The sequence below is a fragment of the Tenrec ecaudatus genome, chromosome 1 (assembly GCF_050624435.1).
Source record: "Tenrec ecaudatus isolate mTenEca1 chromosome 1, mTenEca1.hap1, whole genome shotgun sequence".
NCBI classification, from domain to species: domain Eukaryota; kingdom Metazoa; phylum Chordata; class Mammalia; order Afrosoricida; family Tenrecidae; genus Tenrec; species Tenrec ecaudatus.
The window spans coordinates 74,679,308-74,700,574 of record NC_134530.1 but is presented as its reverse complement, the minus strand read 5'-3'; the positions used below and the strand labels follow the sequence as shown (position 1 = coordinate 74,700,574).

The following is a 21,267-nucleotide window of genomic DNA, read 5'->3' as shown; positions in this document are numbered from 1 at the left end:
AAATTGGTTGATTATTTTCCTGTGGTATTTTATTCTGGAAGATTTCAGTTATCTTAAAAAAGACAGAAATATCATGCAGTGACCCTCACATACCCATTATTCATCTTCAACAACGACCAAATGATTGTCAGTCATTTTTAAATTTTATCGATATCTGTTTTCTCTACCTTAATTATTAATTATTAATATGAAGAATAAAATTTCAGATGTCATATAAATTGTTCCATGAATACTTCACAGTATGTATTCCTTAATTATATAAACTAAAAAGATAGTTCTACATGGTAAGTAAATCTTGGTTGATGTGAAAGAAATGGGCAGCTCTGAGTAATCAATTCACGTCCCCATTACTGTCAGCACAGAAGCTGAGGCCTGAGAGTGTGCTCTTGAGGGATGACATTTGTTTAGAGGGGAGGGAAGGAATATAAAGGTTGCTTGCTTTTTGACTTCATGGTACTCCCACACGCTTCCCATTACCGTCTGGTGGTACAGCAAAGAGTGCTTATTTGAAGAGTCACTACGATAGTGGGCACAGTCGTGTGCCTGGAGCCGGAAAGGTCTGGACCTCTAGCCTGGCTCTAGCAAATGACCTACTCTTAGCTTACCTATCTGTGACATCTTCAAGGAAACTGATATTCAGTAAGATTAAATAAGTTACCTGGAGTCACAGCCCTTTGTTTCTTCACATACGATCACGAACAGATGTCCTAATCATTGCTGAAGAAGTTGAGTCCAAGTTGCAGTCTGTCTGACAGAAACCCTCTATCTTTGCACTTGCTGTGCTGCTCGTCCGCTGCTGCCAGAAAGCCCAGAGTTTGCTTCCTCCCCCCTGGCCTTAGTATCTAGTGTGGGAAGCATGTTCCAGAGAAACTCTAAGTGAGCTGAGCTGGGCACTCGCAGGTGGAGTTGACATTCTCAAGTGGCTCATGCATATGTGAAGGTGTATGCAGGTCTATGGAACCTTGTTTAGTGCCATTGACTCAGTCTGACTCTTAATGGCCTTGGTCAAACACTGCCCAGTCCTACACAATCCTCACAAATGTCATATTTGAGCCCATTGTTGCAGCTACTGTGTCAGTCCAACTCCTTGGAAACCATCTGTTTTGTTGTCCCTCTCCCAAGCATGATGTCCTTTACCAGGCACTGATTTCTCTTGATAACATGTAAAAAGTTTCACTGTCTACATTTCTTTTTTACCCACAAAACCATTTTATTGGCAATTAATACAAAGATCATACAGTTGCTATCGTAATCAATATGAAAACAGTCTTTTCCTTCTTGACTCCTTGACACCAGCCCCCACCCCCGCACCCTCGCAGTACCCCCAGAAACCCCTATTCTACGCGCCGTGTGCACATCGAAGGAACATTTTATTCGGGTGACATTTCTTCCAGGATAGATTTGTTTGCTCTGCCGGCATCCATGATAGTTTAAATAGTCTTCACCTACAGCATAATTCAAATACAGCAGTTGTCCTGCTTCCCTCCTTACTCAGTGTCCACCTTTCACATGTATGTGAGGTGATTGAGAAATACTGTGGCGTGGACCAGGCCCATCTTAATCCGCAAATCCTTGCTCTTCGACGCTTTAAAGAAATTGTGTGCGGCAGATTTGCATAATGCAATACATTGATTTCCTGGCTGTTAATTTGATGAGCATTGATTGAAGATCTTAGTCAGATGAAATCCGTGACAACTTCAATTGCTTTTCCATTTGTGATATCTTATCATGGTTCAGCTGTAAAATCAGGTCTTCTTTGCATTGAGTTGCAATCCATACTGAAGGTGACAGTCCTTGATGTTCATCAGCAAGTGTTTCTCCTCACTCTCAGTGAGCAAGATTGTGTCATCTGCATACCAACGGCTGTTAATGTGTCTTCTTCCAATGCTAATGCCATCATTTTGTTCCTATTGCCCAGTTTCTCATATTGTTGATTCAGCACACAGGTTAAATAAGTGTGATGAAAAAATACAACCGTGGACATACCCTTTGGATTTTGAAATATACAGTTTTTGCTTGTTCAGGTTTGAGAACTGCCTCTTGATTCACGTACTGGCTCCTTTTGGGCAGCACGAAGTGTACTGGAATTCCCATTCTTCTCAATATTGCACATAGTTTGTTATGATCACATAGTCGAATGCCTCTGTGTAGTCAAAAATACACAAGTAAACATCTTTCTGTTATTCCTTGCTTTCAATCAAGATCTATCTGACAACAGCAATTTCTTCTAATTCTGGCTTGAATTTCTGGCCACTCTCCATACATGCACAGATGTAGCCATTTTTTAAAGATCCTCAACAAAATTTGATCACGTTACTAATAAAAATGTATTGAATATGTTGGGCTGCTCTAAGATAAAGAAGATAACATTTTAAATGAAAAATCATGACTAATAAAGTAAGAATGCACATAAGATTGAGTTATAATAATAAAATAATTCACACATTGCACAAATTTATAGCTTATAAATATTTCAAAAATTTAAATATAACATAATAGTTTTATTAATTATTTTTCTTACATGCCTCTAATATATTTTCAACATACATATTTGACCTTGCTCCATTTTATATTACAATTATTTTCTAATATAATTTTCTAAAATGAAAATAAACTCCATGCCACCAAGTTGATTCTGACTCACAGAGACCCTAGAGCAGATGGTAGATTTTCAAGACCATAACTCTATAGCAAGCTTTTTCTTTCTCCCAGTGAGCACTTGGTAGTTTTGAAAGGCTGGCTTTGCAGTTAGCAGCCCAACAAATAACCACTATTGTGTTTCTAGCATGGTTGATGAAATATCTCCTTATTGTTATTTTTTAAAGTTTATTTCAAGGTTGTGAGTCAGTATTGGTAACTCAATGTAAATTTTTCAGTTGTCAAATTTGGGGAAACCACCATGAAGTTCCTTTCATATATATTAGGAACAAAAACAAATAAACCTAACTGTCATTAATTCAATTTTGACTCATAGCAACTGTGCAAGACAGGATAGAGCTCATCTTTTGGGTTTTAAGGCTGCAAATCTGAGGAGCAGGAGACCTCATCTTTGTCCTGTTGGCAAGCTGGTGGGTTCCAAGCGCTGCCCTCACAGGGAGGAGCACCCTAGGTCACTCACTTTGCCCCCAAGGCTCCTTGTCCTAATAGATAAACCTTAAGATTTTACTTGATTGTTTGTTTGTTGAACAGCGAGTGACTAATATAAAATGGCCCAATGCTTGGATGGGGCCTGGGCAAGTAGATTTCCTCTCATTCCCAGGATAAATCGACACTTTTCATTCTAACCTGTCTCCTCTTTTGCTTTCATTTGAACAAGATCTTCATTTCCTTACCTGTTCTTACACCCACCTGGGGAGCCAAGCACCACTCTCCACAGTGACTGTATTGGTTCACAAGAATTTTCTGATGGAATCTCTATAAATAGGAATGTGCACTGTGAACCAGTAAGTTTTAAACCTGACTACTCCATCCACAGAAGAATACAGAACCCTGAAGACGAGGATTTTACACAAAGAAACACCGCCTGGCTGGACTTGGAGTCAGTTAATTTTCTTCACTTTCTCTTTGTATAAATACAGCATTTCAGGTTTGCAATTAAGATAAGTAGCCTTAATTTCAAACCTTTATGTGTCATGAATTATAGTTATACTGTGGACTATCAGGGATATTCCTTACAATTACTTTTCTTTACTTCCTCTCTGAAATTACTGGTAAATTTTTTGTTTCTTTTTTATTTAACAGGACAACAAAGCAAAGCAATCTGGGTCTGCCTGAGGCAAGACTAATGTAGCTTCTTTAATAATGACTACCTGCTGGTGAAAGCCTGTCTCCAAACAAGGAGAAAGCTTAAAATCCAAGGATATTTATTCTTTAAGTGAAATATTTAGTTGTTTTTAACTTCTGGGTGTTAATTTTTTTCTCATAAGCATAAAAATTCAAATAGAATTTGTATTTGTGAACATCTATATTATTGAAGGCGGGAACATAGCACATAGATCGTCCTTGTCTCTGGATTTTTTTTGGATGACCACAGCTCACCCAGTACAGCTTAAATTTCTTTTGGGTTTCAGGTCCTCAACTAGGCTGACTGAGTCTGTCAGGATTAGTGTGCCCTCACACTAGTTGATGTGTTTGTTTATTAAATCTTTAATATGCTTATTTCAGCACTTTCTGGTTATGAAGCATAGGTATAATTTCTTAGCTCTTCTGAAACTTGTGAAACTTGGGATGTTAATATTTTATATTGTTGTTAAAAATTCAAGATAATATATGTGAAATACCTAAAATAATACCTGCTTAGTGTATTGTTGTTGTTGTTATTGCTATGACTTTTCATGCCTTTGTGATTTTGCTTTCTCTGGTTCTAGATATAATCCTGTGTCTTTTAGCTAGCCAGTCATTCTGCAAACATTTATTGAACATCTATATATTTTTTCCAGAATTTCTACAAGACCCTGGACTTTAGAAATAAAATTATATTGTCATAGCACTTTCAAAGCTTTTAGGAAGGTCGGTAATCTTTATTATTCTTTTATTTATATAAAAGTTGACCCGAGTTTTTATCACTTCTTGGCCTTTTGGTTGAGATCAAGTGTAGTAACTGTTGACCCTGGTTTGGTGTGGTACATGTCGTGTGGTACACTATTGAAGAGTTGAATAGTTCTATTTTTAACTGTAGGTCAGAGTCAGAAAACAATAGACCATGGGCCAAATCTGCCCAGCTCCTTGTTTTCTAAAGTTTGTTTAAAACACTTTTATTGGGACATATTCTACATACCATACAATTCAATAGTTCAACCATGCCAAGAATTGTTGTACAACCATTAACACAATTTTTAAGTATTTTCTTTTTTCTCGTACTTTTAGTTATCTTCCCATTTCTCCCCAATCTCTTCTGCCATACCCTCAAGAAACCATTAATCCAGTTACCATCTTCATAGATTCACCCTTCCTGGATTTCATAAACAGGAAAAAACACAAAAACAAAGAAACAAGGAGGATAATAATAACAAAATAAAATAGAGAAAAGCTGAAATCGGTAAAAAAGTAGAAAATAAATATTAGAATGATCTTTAAATTTTCAAAAGGAGTATCAAGGGTCAAGGAGCTAAATTGTAAAGTGTCTACAACTGCCATACCTCACTTTCCAACACACTACATGATAGCAAGTCAATTCACATCCCTGGTCTATGTTCAAATAGGATTCACCAGAGGCTTAATTCACATGTCTTTCCCTTCTTCTTATTTTTTTAAACTGATACAACATTTAAGTGGGTCAAAAGGGGAGATCAAACAAAATGTTACATTTTAACTTAACTGTATCTCTACAATAATCTATGTCTGATAATAAGGCTATTCACATCCTTTGGCCGTGATCAGAAGGGATTCACTAGAGGAGGTTGAGACTATGTGTGGACCCTTTGTACATTTGGGACTTCCACTGCCATCCATAGCCTCTGAAAACCAGGTGTTCAAACCTTAACCTCTCATAATATTCCCTTCATTAAATTTGGACTCTATTATTTACAGTCCTTGGACCACCAAACTGATATTCCTCTTCCAGGCGGACTGAGTTGACACCTCTCTCAGATGGCTACCTGTTTGAAGAAAAACCTTTAAGAAGCCAGGCACATTCTTTCTGCTAGTCGGGCATTCCATAGTCTCTTGACCACATTTTGCCATGCCACCCATATCTTCGGTGACCTTATCATGAGTTCAGTATCAAGCCTTGCCATGTCATTAGGACTAATGGGGATTGGCAATAAGGCAATACTTTAAATAAAATTCATTGACAGTGATAAAGCCAACCCTCCTAAGATTAATTAATATCTTAATAAAGCAAAGAGGGTATTAAAATATTCCCAGACCACCGTTCATTGGGCACCCTCAAGACAAGATATCCAACCCAAAGTCTGACTACCATTATTTCTAGACCCCTGGTATATCAGCCATCTACTTATTCTCATACTATGACTCTCTAGCCTTAAATCAAAGCTTAATCATCTGATAGTTTCCACACCAAGTCTTTCTGGCACATGAAGGATGTTGTTCACCTTGAAAAAATAACAAAACCATGCCTAAAGTCCCAGTAGTCTATAACACATTTCCTAATTCCTTAATGCTTCATAGAAACTAGGTTTTACGTGTCTAGTTAGGAACATAGTATTATGCACTTTCTAGACGCTTTCCACCACTTGCCTGCCAGTTTGTTGTATTGTGGTGGCTTCAGTGTTGTTGTGGTGCTGAGAACTATGGCATTAGTATTTCCATACCTGCAGTTTTGCGGTTTCAGTAGAGCTTCCAGAATAAGAAAAGAGAAGGAAGACTGAATAGGCTATCTACTTCTGGCAAATTTACTACCGAAAGTCTTACAAATAGTATCAAAACATTGTCAGATATGATGTGGTAATATGAACCTTACAGGTTAAATGACATCCAAAATGTCAACAGAATGAGCTGCCTCCTAAAAGTAGAGTTGATTTGATTGATATGGGTGGAATAATGCATTCAAGACCTTCAGTTGCTAGTGAAGAACAACTCAAATAGACAACAAACAGCTGCAAGCATACATTAGTAATTGGCCATGGATGTATGAATTGAGTAAAATAGAAATCATTAATAATGAAAAAGAGCACATACAAATTATAAGCATTAGTGGTGAGATTGGTTTTCGACTACTTGACTGGGTAAGGTTTCTCAGTGATTTGACAATTGAGACCTCATAATTTCCCATGATGTTAAATAACACAATGTCTTACCAACTCTGTAATAGACTCTGATGCAAGCGGTCTATTCATTGTAAGAAGATTAGGAACGAGTGCAGCCCCCTTATTTAGGTTCCAACTCTGATGAAATTTCAAGGAAATTTCCTCAGGGATGTGGCCTAATTCTTATATAAATAAACGCTATAGATAGCCAAAAACAAGGCTTCAGGAACTGATGGAATACCAATTGAAATGTTTCAGTAAGCTGATGGAGCACTGGAAGCATTTGCACACCTGTGCCAAGATACTTGGAAGAGAGTTACTGGGCCAATGACTGGAAGAGATCCATAATCATACCCATTCCAAAGAAAGATGACCCAATAGAATACTCAAATTTTAGAATAGCATCGTTGCTATCACATGCAAGTGAAATTTTGCTGAAGATCATCTATAATGATTACAACAAGTACATTGACAGGGAACTGCCAGAGCTTAAGGTCAGATTCAGAAGAATACAGGGAACAGGGATGTCATTGCTGATGTCAGATAGATATTGGCTCAAAGCAGAGAATACCAGAAAGATATTCACTTTTGTTTTATTGACTATGTAAAGGCATTCAGTTGTGTGAACCATGGAAAACTATGGATAACTTTGAGAAGAATGGACATTACAGAGCATTTCCTTGTGTCATGTGGATGTAGTGGCAGCTGTGTGGATGGACCAAGGTAATACTGCACGTTTTAAATTATGAAAAGAACGAGAGAGGGTTGGATCCTCTAGGAAGGTTTATTAACAACGTGTGATATGCACACAACACAACCTTGCTTGTTGAAAGTGAGGAGGGCTTGAAGCAGGGCTAAGATTGTGGCCTTCCATATGGATTGCAACTCAATGTAAAGAAGAACAAAATATGTATAATTGGACAAAATTAAAATCATGATAAGTGAAGAAAAGATTGAAGCATTCAGGAATTTTGTCTCGCTTGAATCCACAATCAATGCTATGGGAAGAGAAGTGAAATGTTCAAAGACAAATTGCAATAGATAAACCTGCTGCAAAAGACCTCTTCAGAATATTGAAAAACAAGGATTTAACTTCGAGGACTATAGTGTACCTCACCAAAGTCATATTTTCCATTGCCTCATATGTACAGAGAGTTGGACAGTGAATAAGGAAAACCGAAGAAAAATTCATGCATTTGAATTGTGGCACTGGATAAGCATTTAAAAGCACCGTGGACTGCTAAAAAGACAAACTGATCTGCGTGGAAGAAGTACTCCGGAGTGTTCCTTAGAGTCTAGGATGGCAAGACTATTTTTTCCATACAATGGACATATTTTCAGGTGAGACCAGTCCAGGAGGGGCACTGAAAAGAAGGTCCTTCATGAGATGGATTGACACAGCAGCAGCAGTACTGAACTCAGGCATAGGAACAATGGTGATATGCACAGGATAGAGCAGGGTTTCATTCTGTTAGGCATAAGGTTGTTATGGTTAAGAACTAACTCAATTGCACCTGACAACAATAATTAATAGTTGTTTGCTTCTTCCTGGATTTTTCATGTGGCTCAGGAACCTCTGGTTCTTTGAACTTAGTCAAAAACCTGTAACATTACCTGCCAAATATGGGAGCTGTCAGCAACCTGCCATTTAACCTGTTGAAGCCACAAGCAACCACAAGCCTGTGACTTTGCAGCCATAAGCCCAATGACTTTCTTGTTTAGTCTTCCTGCCTTTGGACTTGGCTTTCCTACTTCCTATTTCATCAGCTTATGCAGTTACAAAGTGCAGAGAAGATGCCAACTTAACATTTGACCCACAGCTTTGAACCTAGCTGGATTCACTCAGTTTTAAAAATGTATGAGCCATTTTCTTGATATAAAAGTTTCTCTTAGGTTGGAAATGATAAATTCAAGAAAAATTATATCACATTCACCATCATGGAGAGCATTCCAAGATATAGCTTGAGGTACAGTGCTGCTGGTAATAAGACGTCCAAGTAAACTCTGCTGCATTGAATTCTAATGACAGGTGAGCTATGAACTGTGGCATTACATCATAAACATCATACATGAAGAAAGCAAAGATCTGTTAAAAAAAGAAAGAAATCATGAAAAGACCAAAGTGGATGTTAAGAAGAGATGCTGAAACTTGCTCTTGAATGTAGAGTAGTCAAAACATATAGAAGACATCATGAAATAAAAGAACTAAAAATAGTTTAAAACACTATACGTAGACAAACTGGAATATTACAATGAAATGTGCTTTGATTTGATATGGAGTTAGAAAACAAAAAATTAGGACTACACTGACCATATGTCAAGCTGAAAGAACTGAAGAAAACATGCAAGCCTAGAGTTACAATATTAAAGGATTCCAAGCACAAAATGCTGAACAACGAAGGAAACATCAAAGGGCAATTGAAGCACCACTCAGTCGCCTTGCCAAAAGATTTGGTCAATATTCAACATTTAAAGAAGTAATATCTGCTCAGGAACAAATGTCAATGAAAGAAGTCTAAGATGGGCTGAAGGAATCAGCAAAATTAATGGAATAACAATTGAAATGTTTCAACAAACTAATGCAGCACTGGATATTCTTACTCATTTATGCAACTCAATGCATAAATAGAAAGACCAGTCTCACAACGGGACCAAAACACCTCATTATGAATACAGAAAATAGTGACGTTCTCACAGATTCCATATTGTTTGGATGCACTATCAATTCTCTTGGAAGCAGCAGTCAAGAAATCAAATGACTTATTGCATCAGGAAAATCTGCTGCACAAGACCTCTTTAAAGATATAGTTAGACGAGCCTTTAAGACTCCAGATGCTATGTTTTGATAGCCGGGCACCATCAGCTTTCTTCAGCACCTTTGCTTATGCACACGTTTATCTTCAGTGATCATATCAGGAAGGTGGGCACCCACTGATATGATTTTTAGTTCTTTGATGTCTGATAATTGGTTCCCTTGTACACCTTGTGGTCAGACAGGTCCATGCGGGCTTTGATGCTTAAACAAGCAGCCATCAAGCTCAGAATCAATGAAGCACACTAGCCTGTGTGGCCACAAACTTTCAAAGCAATCAGGTATCAAGCATCAAAGAACAAAATTCATAACATTGTAAATGTGGGTGAGTGCAGAGTGGAGACTTCAAGCCCATCAGTAGGCAATTGGACACCCCCTTACTGAAGGATTGTGGGGAGGAGATGAGCCAGTCAGGGTGTAGGGTAGCAACAATGAAACATATAACTTAACTCTAGTTCCTAAAGGTTTCCTCCCCACCCGTTATCATGATCCCAATTCTACCTTACAAAACTGGCTAGACCAGAGGATGTACATTGGTACAGATAGCAACTGGAAACACAGGGAATCCAGGACAGATGACCCTTTCAGGCCCAGTAGTGACAGTGGTGATACCTGGAGGGTGGAGGGAATGTGGGATGGAAAGGGGAAACTGATCACAAGAATCTACGTATGGCCCCTTCCTTGAGGGATGGACAGCAGAGAAGATGGTGGGGGGAGGAGACATTGGGCAGTGTAACATGTGACAAAATAATAATGATTTATGAATTATGAAGGGTTCATGAGGGAGGGGGGGAGTGAGGAGGGAGGGGGGAAATGAGGAGCCGATATTAAGGGCTCAAGTAGAAGGCAAATGTTTTGAGAATGATGAGGGCACCAAATGTACAAATGTGCTTGACACAACGGATGGATGGATGGATTGTGATAAGGATTGTACGAGCCCCCAATAAAATGATTTAAAAATAAATAAATAAAGACATAGTCAGATGAAAAAGAGGAGGATGGGGAGAGGCTATGACTGAAATCAACAGGACATGGATGGCAAGGTGTGTGCTTAGAAAACTTCTTTTCTAAAAGAAGTTATATCCAAACATTTGGTTCTGAGGGGAAAGAAGAGTTTTTGATCACCTTCACTTTTATAGCAATTGTGAATGACATCTACAAAACACCTTCAAGCCGATTTAAATTCAGAGCAACCCAATAGGATATATGGTAGGACTGCCCTCAGAGACCCTCCATGGCGCTAATGTTTCTGTCAGACTTAGCTGTCTGCCATGTCTCTCTCATGCGGAGCCACTGGTGGGTTCCAATCACTGACCTTTCTAAGAGTCTTAACCACTGTGCCCCCAGACTCGTCTGATCATTGATACATACAGATTCCATTGTTCTGATAAGAAATGCTGCTTTGCCTAATTTTAAAAATCAAAGCCTTTTTACTGACAGTAGTTGAAAGTCAAGAAGCCAGCATGACCTATTTAAGGAGTTTATTTAAAAGAGAAACAGAAACTGAAGTTGGATATAATTTTCCTTGAAATTTTATTTCTATTTAAGACCCTGGAGCTACATATTTTAAGGATGTGTAGAGAAGCACAATTTGATGCTTTTTTTTGCCCCCTCTGGTGACATTGACAGCAAACTGTTCTGTTGTAACACTCAAAGATGTTTTGCTGTGGGCCTGGTGAACAGTTTACACCAACGTTGATTGGATTAAAGTCTAATCTTCTCTCTTTCCACCATCTGCACTGCTGAAATTGGGGTAACAAACTCTAAGACTCTAGAGTGCCCTGAAGCGCTTGGATTTTGCAAATGTCTATATATTGCTTCAGACTAACATCTATCTGCATAAGAATCTCTCCCAGGAGGAAATACAGTTCTTGGCTCAGAGCGGGATTTCAAAACGGAATTACTGCACTGAAAGACACATTTCTTGGACCATTTTTAAATATGAGAAAAATGAATAGTACAGCAAAATGCGGAAGCTTTCTCGATAGAACTGGAGGTGGGTTGGGCGTCAAAAAGTGCTTATAGAAAAGGCATGAGGGAAGGAAGTTAAAATAAGACCAATAGTGTTAATCTTGAAACTTGGAAGACAAATTTATAACTTTATGGTAAGAAGATAGCAGAGAGTCAAGAGATAAGATGGTAGTATGAAGTCATCAGGCAAAGTCACAAATAGCCAACCTATACAGGTAGGATTAAATGAGAAGTTAACGAATATAAAACATTTAGCACCTCTTCTTGCACTTAATGATGATTAAATGCTGTCTCTTGTTACAATTTGTTTTGACTTACTGTACACTGTTGGCTCAAAGTACTCCATCTACTTACTAAAGCTATTCTTTTTATTGCCTCTTTTATTTTTTTTCATCCTTTGTAACAAACATTTAAAAGATTTAAAATGATGGGGTACATTTCTCAAACTCTCTTGAAACCACATAATCATTCCATTACTAGCCTATCTTCCTTCTTTCTACCACTGCACCCGAGGCCTCCCCCACTTGCCCCTCCTTTAAGCATTTATTCCACCTTTATTCTTAACTGGCATTTCTCCATGCTTCTAGTTCCTGAATCCCTCCCTCCCCAACACGATACAGGTCTGCTTTACAAATCCAGCTAGACTAGAGTACAGTTTGGTACAGATAAGAGCTTTCAACACATGGATTTCATGACAAATAAAACCCTAGTGGAACAGTAGTGGAAGTAGTGGTATTATGAGTGTAGGGGGATGGTAGAGATGGGCAGGTGGGGGGCGGCGATTGAAGGGGGAGAAGGGAGAACAGAACCCATCACAAGGTTGGATATATAGCCCACCCCTCAGGGGAATTAATAACAAAATGGTGGTGTAGGGTGACAACGGACAGTGTAACACACAAATTAACAACAATAATATATAATTGATCAAGGTTTCATGAGGTTGGAAGGATGGGAGAGGGAGAGATAAAAAAGAGGAACTGATACCAAGGGCTCCCGTAGAAAGAAAATATTGCCGAAATGTTGATGGCAATGTGTGTACAAGTGTGCTTAATGCAGTTGAATGAAGGGTTGTCATAAGATTTGTAAGAGCCCTCTGTTCCCCTCCCCCCGGGTAAAATGATTGAAAAAAAGAAAAGAAAAATCCTCACAAGTGGGTCAGGAACCAACATCATAATGAATGGAGCAAAGATTGAGGTTGTCAAGGATTTCATTTTACTTGGCTCCATAATCAAGTTTCAAAGAAGCAGCTATTGGGAAGTCAACCAACATGTCGCACTGAGAAAATCTGCTGCAAACATTCTCTTTAACGTTTTCAGAAGCCAAGATACCATTTTGAAGAGGAAGGTGCACTTACCTAACCCATGGATTTTCAGTTCCGCCATCTGCATGGAAAAGCTGAACAATGACTAAGAAAGACCAAAGAAGAATCGATGCCTTTGAATTACGTTGTTGGCAAAGATTATTAAATGTGCCGTGGACTTCATAAGAATGTTGGAAGAAATATTAGCAAGGACACTCCTCAGATGTGAGGATGACAGTCGTCTCATATATCCAAATTATTAAGAAGGACCGGTCTCTGGAGAATAACAGTATGCTCGATACAATGGAGGGTCAGCAATCAGTGAGATTAATGGACACGGTCAAAGCAAGAATGAACTCAAGTATAAAAGCAATTGTGAGGTTGGTGTAAGACCAGGCAATGTTTCATTCTGTTGTACTTAAGGTCCTTATGAATTGGAACCCACTCAAAGACACAACAACAACATTCCCAGGAAGACTACTGTACTCTTGGTACACAGTGGACATTTGGTTATAGGAAGGAATAGCCAACAATTTACAATTTATTTGTCTCTTTTATAGCCATTTTTTTGCATATCAGTCAGTAACACAGATTTTATACAGACAAGGGCCCTAAGGCTCATAGAATTTAATATGTTTCCCCTGAGTTAACTCAAGGTGTAAGTAGTAGAGTCATTCTTTCAGCTGGCCTTCCTGATTCTAGTTTTTGTATGTTTTCTATCAGAACACACCACATTTCTTTTAAATTTAGGGGGGTAGAAAATGACAGTGCTCAGGGATCTGGGTTATGGCACTGCTTTGTCCCTCTGTAGTACACTTACCAACTGTGTGATATGTTAACTTCTCAACTCTGAGGACTCTGAGTGCAGGGGATATATAGCTGGTCTAGTTACCTTTTTAATCCTTAACACATAGCTCATCATTTGGAACAGCATTGATTCATAATTATATAGTTATGTAATGATATGGATAAAATTACTCTCAATACCAACAACAAATATTCAGATTCTGAACAAATGTAGATTCCACAACTTTTTAATATCTGTGTTTAGGCATCAGTTAAACAGTTTCAAAACTTTATAACAGTAATATGGCAAATATCATACCCTTGGTTAATAACAGATGCTAGAATGGTAACCTAACTCTGCTTTTCTCTACATACCACGTCTTTTCTTCCATATCAGACGATTTCAATTGAAGAGAAGATTTACCTTTACTGAAGACTCAACAGGAGACCAGTGGAGAAATGGCATTTCTGTTGTAGATTTATTTTTTTCCCATGCATGTCTGATTCTAGTCAATGTATCTCTTGCACCACCACTACTTATCAGTCGAGGCTTCCATATTGCTGTCATGACGAACAGTTTCAACAGAGCTCATAGACCATGATGGGCTAAAGAAAGGCCTGGTGATGGACTTTCATATACCGACCACTGAAACCCCTGTGGTTTGCAATGGTACACTGTGCATTTAGTCATGGGATGGTACAGGACAGGGCAGGAATTCATGTAACTACTCAGTGGTAACTAACAACAATTGAAGAGCAAAGCTTTGGAAAATGAAAAGTTTTAGGGTATTTGGGCTCTTAGTGGTGTAGATTCCTTTGTGTATATCCTTGTGTCAGTGCATCTCAAGTGTTATTTCGCATATAAATCATTAAGGTTCTTGTGTATAATTAAGCTCTGATTGAGGAGATGTATCCTGGGATACACTTGGGACTCCATTTCTAGCATGTTTGCAAATGCTACGGATGCGGTTGGCTGAAGAACCACACTCTTGAGTAGCAAATGTCACTTATTTGGTTGTATTTCCTCCCAAGTCTGAACTCTGGGGTGGATTGAGTCTTCATATTTTCTATTGTATTCCTCCTCTTCAGTGATATATCTGCTGATACTATTTTTCAAAGTAACCATTTGTATTTTACAAGGAATGGTCAACAATACTTACAGTCATTTGGCCAGGATTTGAACACTGTAGAAATGGATTTAATCTATGTATTTTGTTCTTTGGGGCAGACAGCACAACATGCTGTTGTCCTCCAAATGAAATGTAAAGCCTCCCAGAGGGACTGCTTGAGATTTTGCTTGTTAGATGATTCCTTTAGGGACCATAGGTGGGTCCCAGATGGAATCAGCGGGGATTTTAAAAGCACAGTTGTTTTTTTTCATTCAGAGAACAAATAAAGTCCTGTGAAGTCAAGAAAAGAGAATGAGGACAAGTGTCTCCCTCATTCCCAAACTAAAGTACCTTTGACAGGCCTTAAAGTTTCAACATTTGCAGCTTTGACATGTGAATTATACTGCCTAGTTCGTAATATTTTCCAAAATTGCAGAGAACATTTGAACTCTTCTATAAGTCCAAAAACTTTTTGAAGATAAAACTGATGTTACATTTGACTGATTGTCAACCAAAGCACTGGGTGCAATGCTTTCGGTTTAATAAACTATCGATAGCTGATGACCTAATAACCATTATTTATCAGGACGGACTTTAACCATAAAACTATTGCAATACTAGTGTTTTATTATATTTTGTTTGTACTTATAAGAACATTCACTTATCCAATCAATTAAAAATTAAGATAATTATACCTTCGATTTTCTCTCAATTTTATCTTCATCTTTATCACCCCCTTTCCTAATTGAAGCCAGAATAATCTTTTGTCTGTGATGGTCTATTTCCCTCCTAACTTATCTTTCCCTATTTAACATTCGCTTTCTCGGATTTATTATCTATGACACATATAGAATGATGTTTAAGACTTTACAATCTGTTTAAAAGCCTCAGGGTCTTACCATTACTTGAGACAAGAGCGAAATATCCTACAAGTCCCACAATGCCATAATGACATAGTAGTTTCCATTTCTAGTTCTGGCCCCTGTGGTCTCCCCAGCAGCACTGACCCCCTGTAAGACTTTTGGGTTGAGAATGTGCCTACAACACAGAGTATGTGCCTTTGGCCTGAAATCTGCAGCCCCTTTGCTAGATTCATCTAGTAAAATTCTCTTTGTTTGTTTCTCCCAACAGGTTTATTTGCACATAATTCACATATCATACAATTGAACAGTTCAATCGTTCACTAACATCAGGGGGAGTTGTACAATGACCACCACACCTATCTTAGAGCCTCCCATCTGCCCCACCCACCCCGGTCACATTGCCTTCAAACAGTGGTGCATCACTATCAGTTCTGGTGCTCCCTCCCCTCCCGCCTTCACTGTCCCTTCCCTCCCAAAAGCACATTCCCTACCCCTGGATTCCCTATAACACCTTGTATCAGTTATTGCCATCATGCATCCATTTATCCTGTGCATCAAGCTGGGAAACCCAACAGCAGACAGTTCAAGACAAATCGCACCAAGGTGGTGTAGATAAGATCATATTAGAATAAATGTGTAAGAGGGAGAAGACCCCCATTGACGTTCAAAAAGGCAGGGAAGAAATTAAGAGACACTTGCACCCAGTACTAATTCAGGCCATGTCTATAGGGAGGACAGCTGGCCTCGTACCAAGTTCAATCCTGCATCCTCGGGATTACAATGATCTTCCTCTTATAGTCAGGCTGCTCTGGCCTCTTGGTTTTGGCTAAAGGGGATCTGACTAGATGCTCTGCTGATGGGTTGGGGGCTCCCACTGCCCTCAGGGCTTTCTCCAAATTGGGTGTTCATGATTTCAGCTCTGGTACTTGTCTCTTCACCATATTTGGATTTTGGAATTGTCTTCTTTGGGTAACACAAGCTGATATGCTTATTCTGTGTGTACTTAATTGGTTCCTCCCTTAGATGACTGTTTGTTTGAACATAAACCTTTAATACCCCAGACACTATTTCTATTGATAGCTGAGTAGTTAGTAAAATTCTTCATATTTAACTCAACCATCAACTTTCTCTGAGAAATTCTCCCTGTTTCAACTGAATGAGTCTTTTTAGCAATTGGTATTATATGTTAGTAAATTTTAATGAAAAAAAGTTGAATTACTCATTCCATATCAGTCCCTTCAATTAATATATGAGTTTCGTGAGGATTGGGCCGCTGATCTGTCTTGTTCATTCCTATAACCCCAACTCTTGAAATAGTAGTTTTTACATAGAAATACTGCAAACATTTACATAGCTAATACAATGTTGGATTAATTTTTCTAATATTATGAAATTATTAATACTAATATAGAGAAACAAGTTATTCCTTATAAGTAAGTATGACGTGAATATTATGTTTTATTAATGTACACATATATGTCTACACATATTCTTGAGCAACTAACCCCATTTTCTAAAGGAAAACAAATTGAGGATACCTTGGGTTAAGTGACTGAATCAAGGCTTCACAGCCTTGTAGCAAAATTTAGATTAAATTTAATGACCAACCCATTGCTCTTTACATCCCATTGCCTAACATTCAATTGTCGTGAGTGACAAAGCAGAGTAAGGCCAGGTAGGTCTATATTGCCAGAAAACATGATATGGAGCCATTGACATATACTCTGATTGGAAAGTTTGTGTTATTCAGCTCTCAAACTATCGGAGTAGGAAAGGCATACAGAGAATAGTTATTTCTTTACATATTTGTCCAGGACACATATTCTTTAGTACAAATCGGTTTTCCACTTCCAGGCAAGCACGTAGTCTCGACTGGTGACAAACCAGGCATGGCAAAGGCAAAGACCTGTGGGGGTCGCATAGAACATTCTTTAGTTCCTGAAGAGGAAAATGGTAATGACTGTGCTTCCCAAATTTGCAGAAGAATGATCATCATTTTGTGGAGACATGTTATTATATTTAAAATTCCCAAACCTCTCTTCAGATTTTTGAGGGGAAACCTAGGCTAGGGGAAATGTGTTCAGCTCGATAAGCTTTAATACTTGGGGAAAGAACTCTGAGTCCTTTGTGACAAAATAATTTGGCTTTAGGAGTAAGGACTGAAGTCTCTAGAGGATGTGACTCACTGAACGTGGATGAGGAGGTTGCTCTTTAGCATACCTCGACTAGCTTATAGCACCAAACCTTCCCTTTCCAGGATAGGCAGCATATTAGTTGCTGGGACTTATATAAGACGTTAACTTAAGTGGAGAGCAAATGTTTTGAGAATGATGAGGGCAATGAATATACAAATATGCTTTACACAATTGATGTATGTATGGATTGTGATAAGAGTTGTATGAGCCCCTAATAAAATGATTTAAAAACAGAAGAAGAAGTTCAGTAGAAGATTAAGGAATGAAGTCCTTGGTTCCTAAAATCCTCAATCAAAGTGCAAACCACAGACACTATTGTAGATCTGGCTGGAAAGTCTTATGGAAAAGTCTTCTAAAGGTGTGTGCTGTGATCGGGGATTGGCCTCAGGTATAGCTCAGCAAATATTCTTCAATGCTTGCTTCGAGCTCTGCACAGGGCACACAGAGGACAAGGAGCCCTGGCGGCATAGTGGACTATGAGTTGGACCCCTAACCGAAAGATCAGCAGTTAGAAACTACCAGCTGCTCCTTTGGAGAAAGAGAGGTCTGTCTGGTCCTGGAAAGAATTACAGCCGTGGCTATTCCAAGGGTCAGTTCTGCTCTGTACTGTTGGGTAACTAGAACTGACCCTATGGAAATGAGAATTGTTTTGGGTTTTAGATATGTGTAAAAGTGTAAACAGGAACTTCACCTGGTTGCTACCCAAAAGGCCTTGCAGTCTACTTTCATACAATCAAAGTTTTCCATAGAAAACCTTGTAGAATGTTGTGCTAGGATATACATGGAACGTCAGTAGTTGAAGTAACCAAGACGACAACTGATTTGGTTATCTTTACATGATCTAAGAAATATAAACAAATATGTTCATGCTTCTCGTAAGATGATGGAAACATCACCAACTAATTATACTCTTGCCATTCCATCTATAATCTCTCTAGGGTCTCTCAGATCACTATCTAGATATCATTTTCTTAGAAGGTGAATAAAAGGCTCATAAACAAGAAGGAGATGGAGGACTATGGGGAAGAGTACACTGAGCAGAAGAAGTCTGAGAGCCCCTTTCCTTATAGTTCAGATTGAACACAAGGTTTAAGAGGTGTCCTCAAAATGAGACTAAAGAGTAAGAGGAGTTTATACCACTTTTTCTTATTGATGATTATCGGGAATCCGTGGATTACTCTAACCACATCAAAAGAATAGTTGCATTGACAATATCTGGGCCTGTTTGCCAGCTTTTCATCTAGGAGCCAGCACTAACATGGGCAACATAGCAAACAGATGTTCTCAAGAAGTCATGAGAACTTTGCCCAGAGAATTAGATATTAAAACATGGGAATAAAACAGACATAAACCAGAGAGAAAATGTTCAATATTAGTGATAAAGAGCGGATCTTTAGTTCATGGAACCAAAGTCAATGTGGAGCCTGCAGGAGTGACAAATATCGCAGAGACTACAGAGTGGTGTGTGTTGTTTTCACCCATGTTTTCACGCTCAGTGAGCAGTATGAAGACTCCCTCTGTGTGTCCGGAAGGTACCAGCCTAACAGGCTCGAGATGAAGAGCATTGCTGGCAGGTGGATGAGCCCTATTTTGAAGTCTATACAAAATGACTAGGAATCAAGGGCATCATCTCCTTGTGAGGGAAATAGGTCACAGTAAGATGGTGGTGAACTTTAGGTTTATTCCAGGAATTAAAACAATACAGAATTGGAGTTAGAAAGCCTTCTTTGTAAGTCAACATCTACTAAAGAAGATCTCTGATTTCATAGGGTAATTTAGGAGTCCAAGGGCAATGTTAATGGGCATTACCAAGTTAGATTGCTAGACACGAACGATGATAGAAACCTCAGGCATGTAATAAGTTTTTCTGAGCTTCCACGACCAAACTATAGAATGGAGATGGTAATATCTACTTCACAGAATTGCTTAAAGCATTACATGTGATACCAAAAATCAAACCAAACTGAATGACATTGAGTCCATTCACACATAGCGAACCTGCAAGGCAGGGTAGAACCACTTGTGTGCTTCTGAGAATGCCATTTATTACGGGAGTACAAAGCCTCATTTCTCCCATGATATGGGAGAAGCAGCATGAGAAGACATGGTGGGGAGGTATTCATTAATGTTGAATTGCTTTCTGAACTTAATTTTCAATTATAATTTGTGTAACATTGTTTTCCTTTTTGTACTTTCTGTTTTAAGTCAAAATATAATATCTGAGATTGACCTATGAAAGGCTTTGAATCAGATCAAAGGGGGCGGGACACAGAAGGCAGAATTATATAAATAAAACTGTGGAACTGCCCAAAGGTTATGAGGCTGGAATTCAGCTAGAAGAGGAGGAAGCTAATCCAACGGATGCATCCGATGACTGGCCTTTCAATGTTGTATTAAGAATGGACAGAAGAATCCAGACAGAGTAAACTGAAATGGAAATGTTGATATTCCAGTGTAACTGTGTCATCCAGAAACCCCATTTAGAACATTAACGGGAAATGTGTAATTCTAAAGCTGCAATAAAAACTATACTTTGCATGCCTCTAAACTACTGATTGCACTGAATTGCTTTTTCTGGCAAGAATGGCTTTTATAGTTGATTATATGTCAAGTCAAAAACTCAGTTTTATGAGGCCTCATAAAAAGCAATTTATTTTAACCTAAGGTACATCACTTCCACGTATTACAAAGTCACAAGGATAAGCCCTGTTTGTTCTTTTTTAAGTCTTTAGGGTTCTCTTCGAAGAGGTCCCCCATAATTCAAAGCATGTCATTTTACTACTCTCTTAAAAGTATCCCTATTACCACCACTTTCCTGCAGTCTTTGCACCTAATTGGTCCAACTTCTCTTTATGTAAATGCATTTACTCTTCTGCATTCGTCGGGGGGTTGTTTTGTTTTGGGGCTCGCTCCATGAACTAAAGACTGGGCTGCTACCCACCACGGGAGCGGTTCTAACCTGCCAGCAGTTGGAGGTATAAGGGTGAGACAATCTGCTCCTGTGAACATTTAGTTCCATAAACCCTAAGGAGCATTTCTACTCTGTCTTTTATAGGGTTAATATTAGTTGGGATCCACTCAATGGCTGTGGGTTTGGGGGTTAGGCTTTTAGCTAACTAGGCTCTGGTAGTGTTATGACAAAGCTATTAATCAGAAGTCAATGATTTGACCCCACTCTCCTCTATGCAGAAGATGTGCCACTATGCTTCCTAAAGATTTGCACTGTGGGAAACCCTATGGGGCAGTATTGGGACACTCCATCTGTCCTGTAGGTTTTCTATGAGTTGAAATTTCCTCAATAGCAATGTATTTTAGTTTAATGAACCATTTGATTAACTTTTTTAGTTTTAAAAATCACCTTGCTTGTTTTGTCACTCTATTCATCAGGGAGAATATCTGTTTAAATGCCTGTCTATTTCCCTTTCCCCTCAGGCCTGAAATGATAGGCCTCAACTTTCAGTTTATTTTCAATTCTACCACACGCCTTTATCATTTCTCTTTCAGGGACCCAGCACACAGAACGC

General features: G+C 38.7%; 1 protein-coding gene and 1 pseudogene across 1 annotated transcript in view; both read left to right on the top strand.

Annotated features, from left to right (window-relative positions):
• AGBL4 (AGBL carboxypeptidase 4) overlaps positions 1 to 21,267 on the top strand; it is a 1,434,684-nt gene that overhangs the window by 357,836 nt on the left and 1,055,581 nt on the right. The gene's annotated exons all lie outside the window — the stretch shown is intronic.
• LOC142438086 (U2 spliceosomal RNA) lies at positions 4,562 to 4,773 on the top strand (annotated as a pseudogene).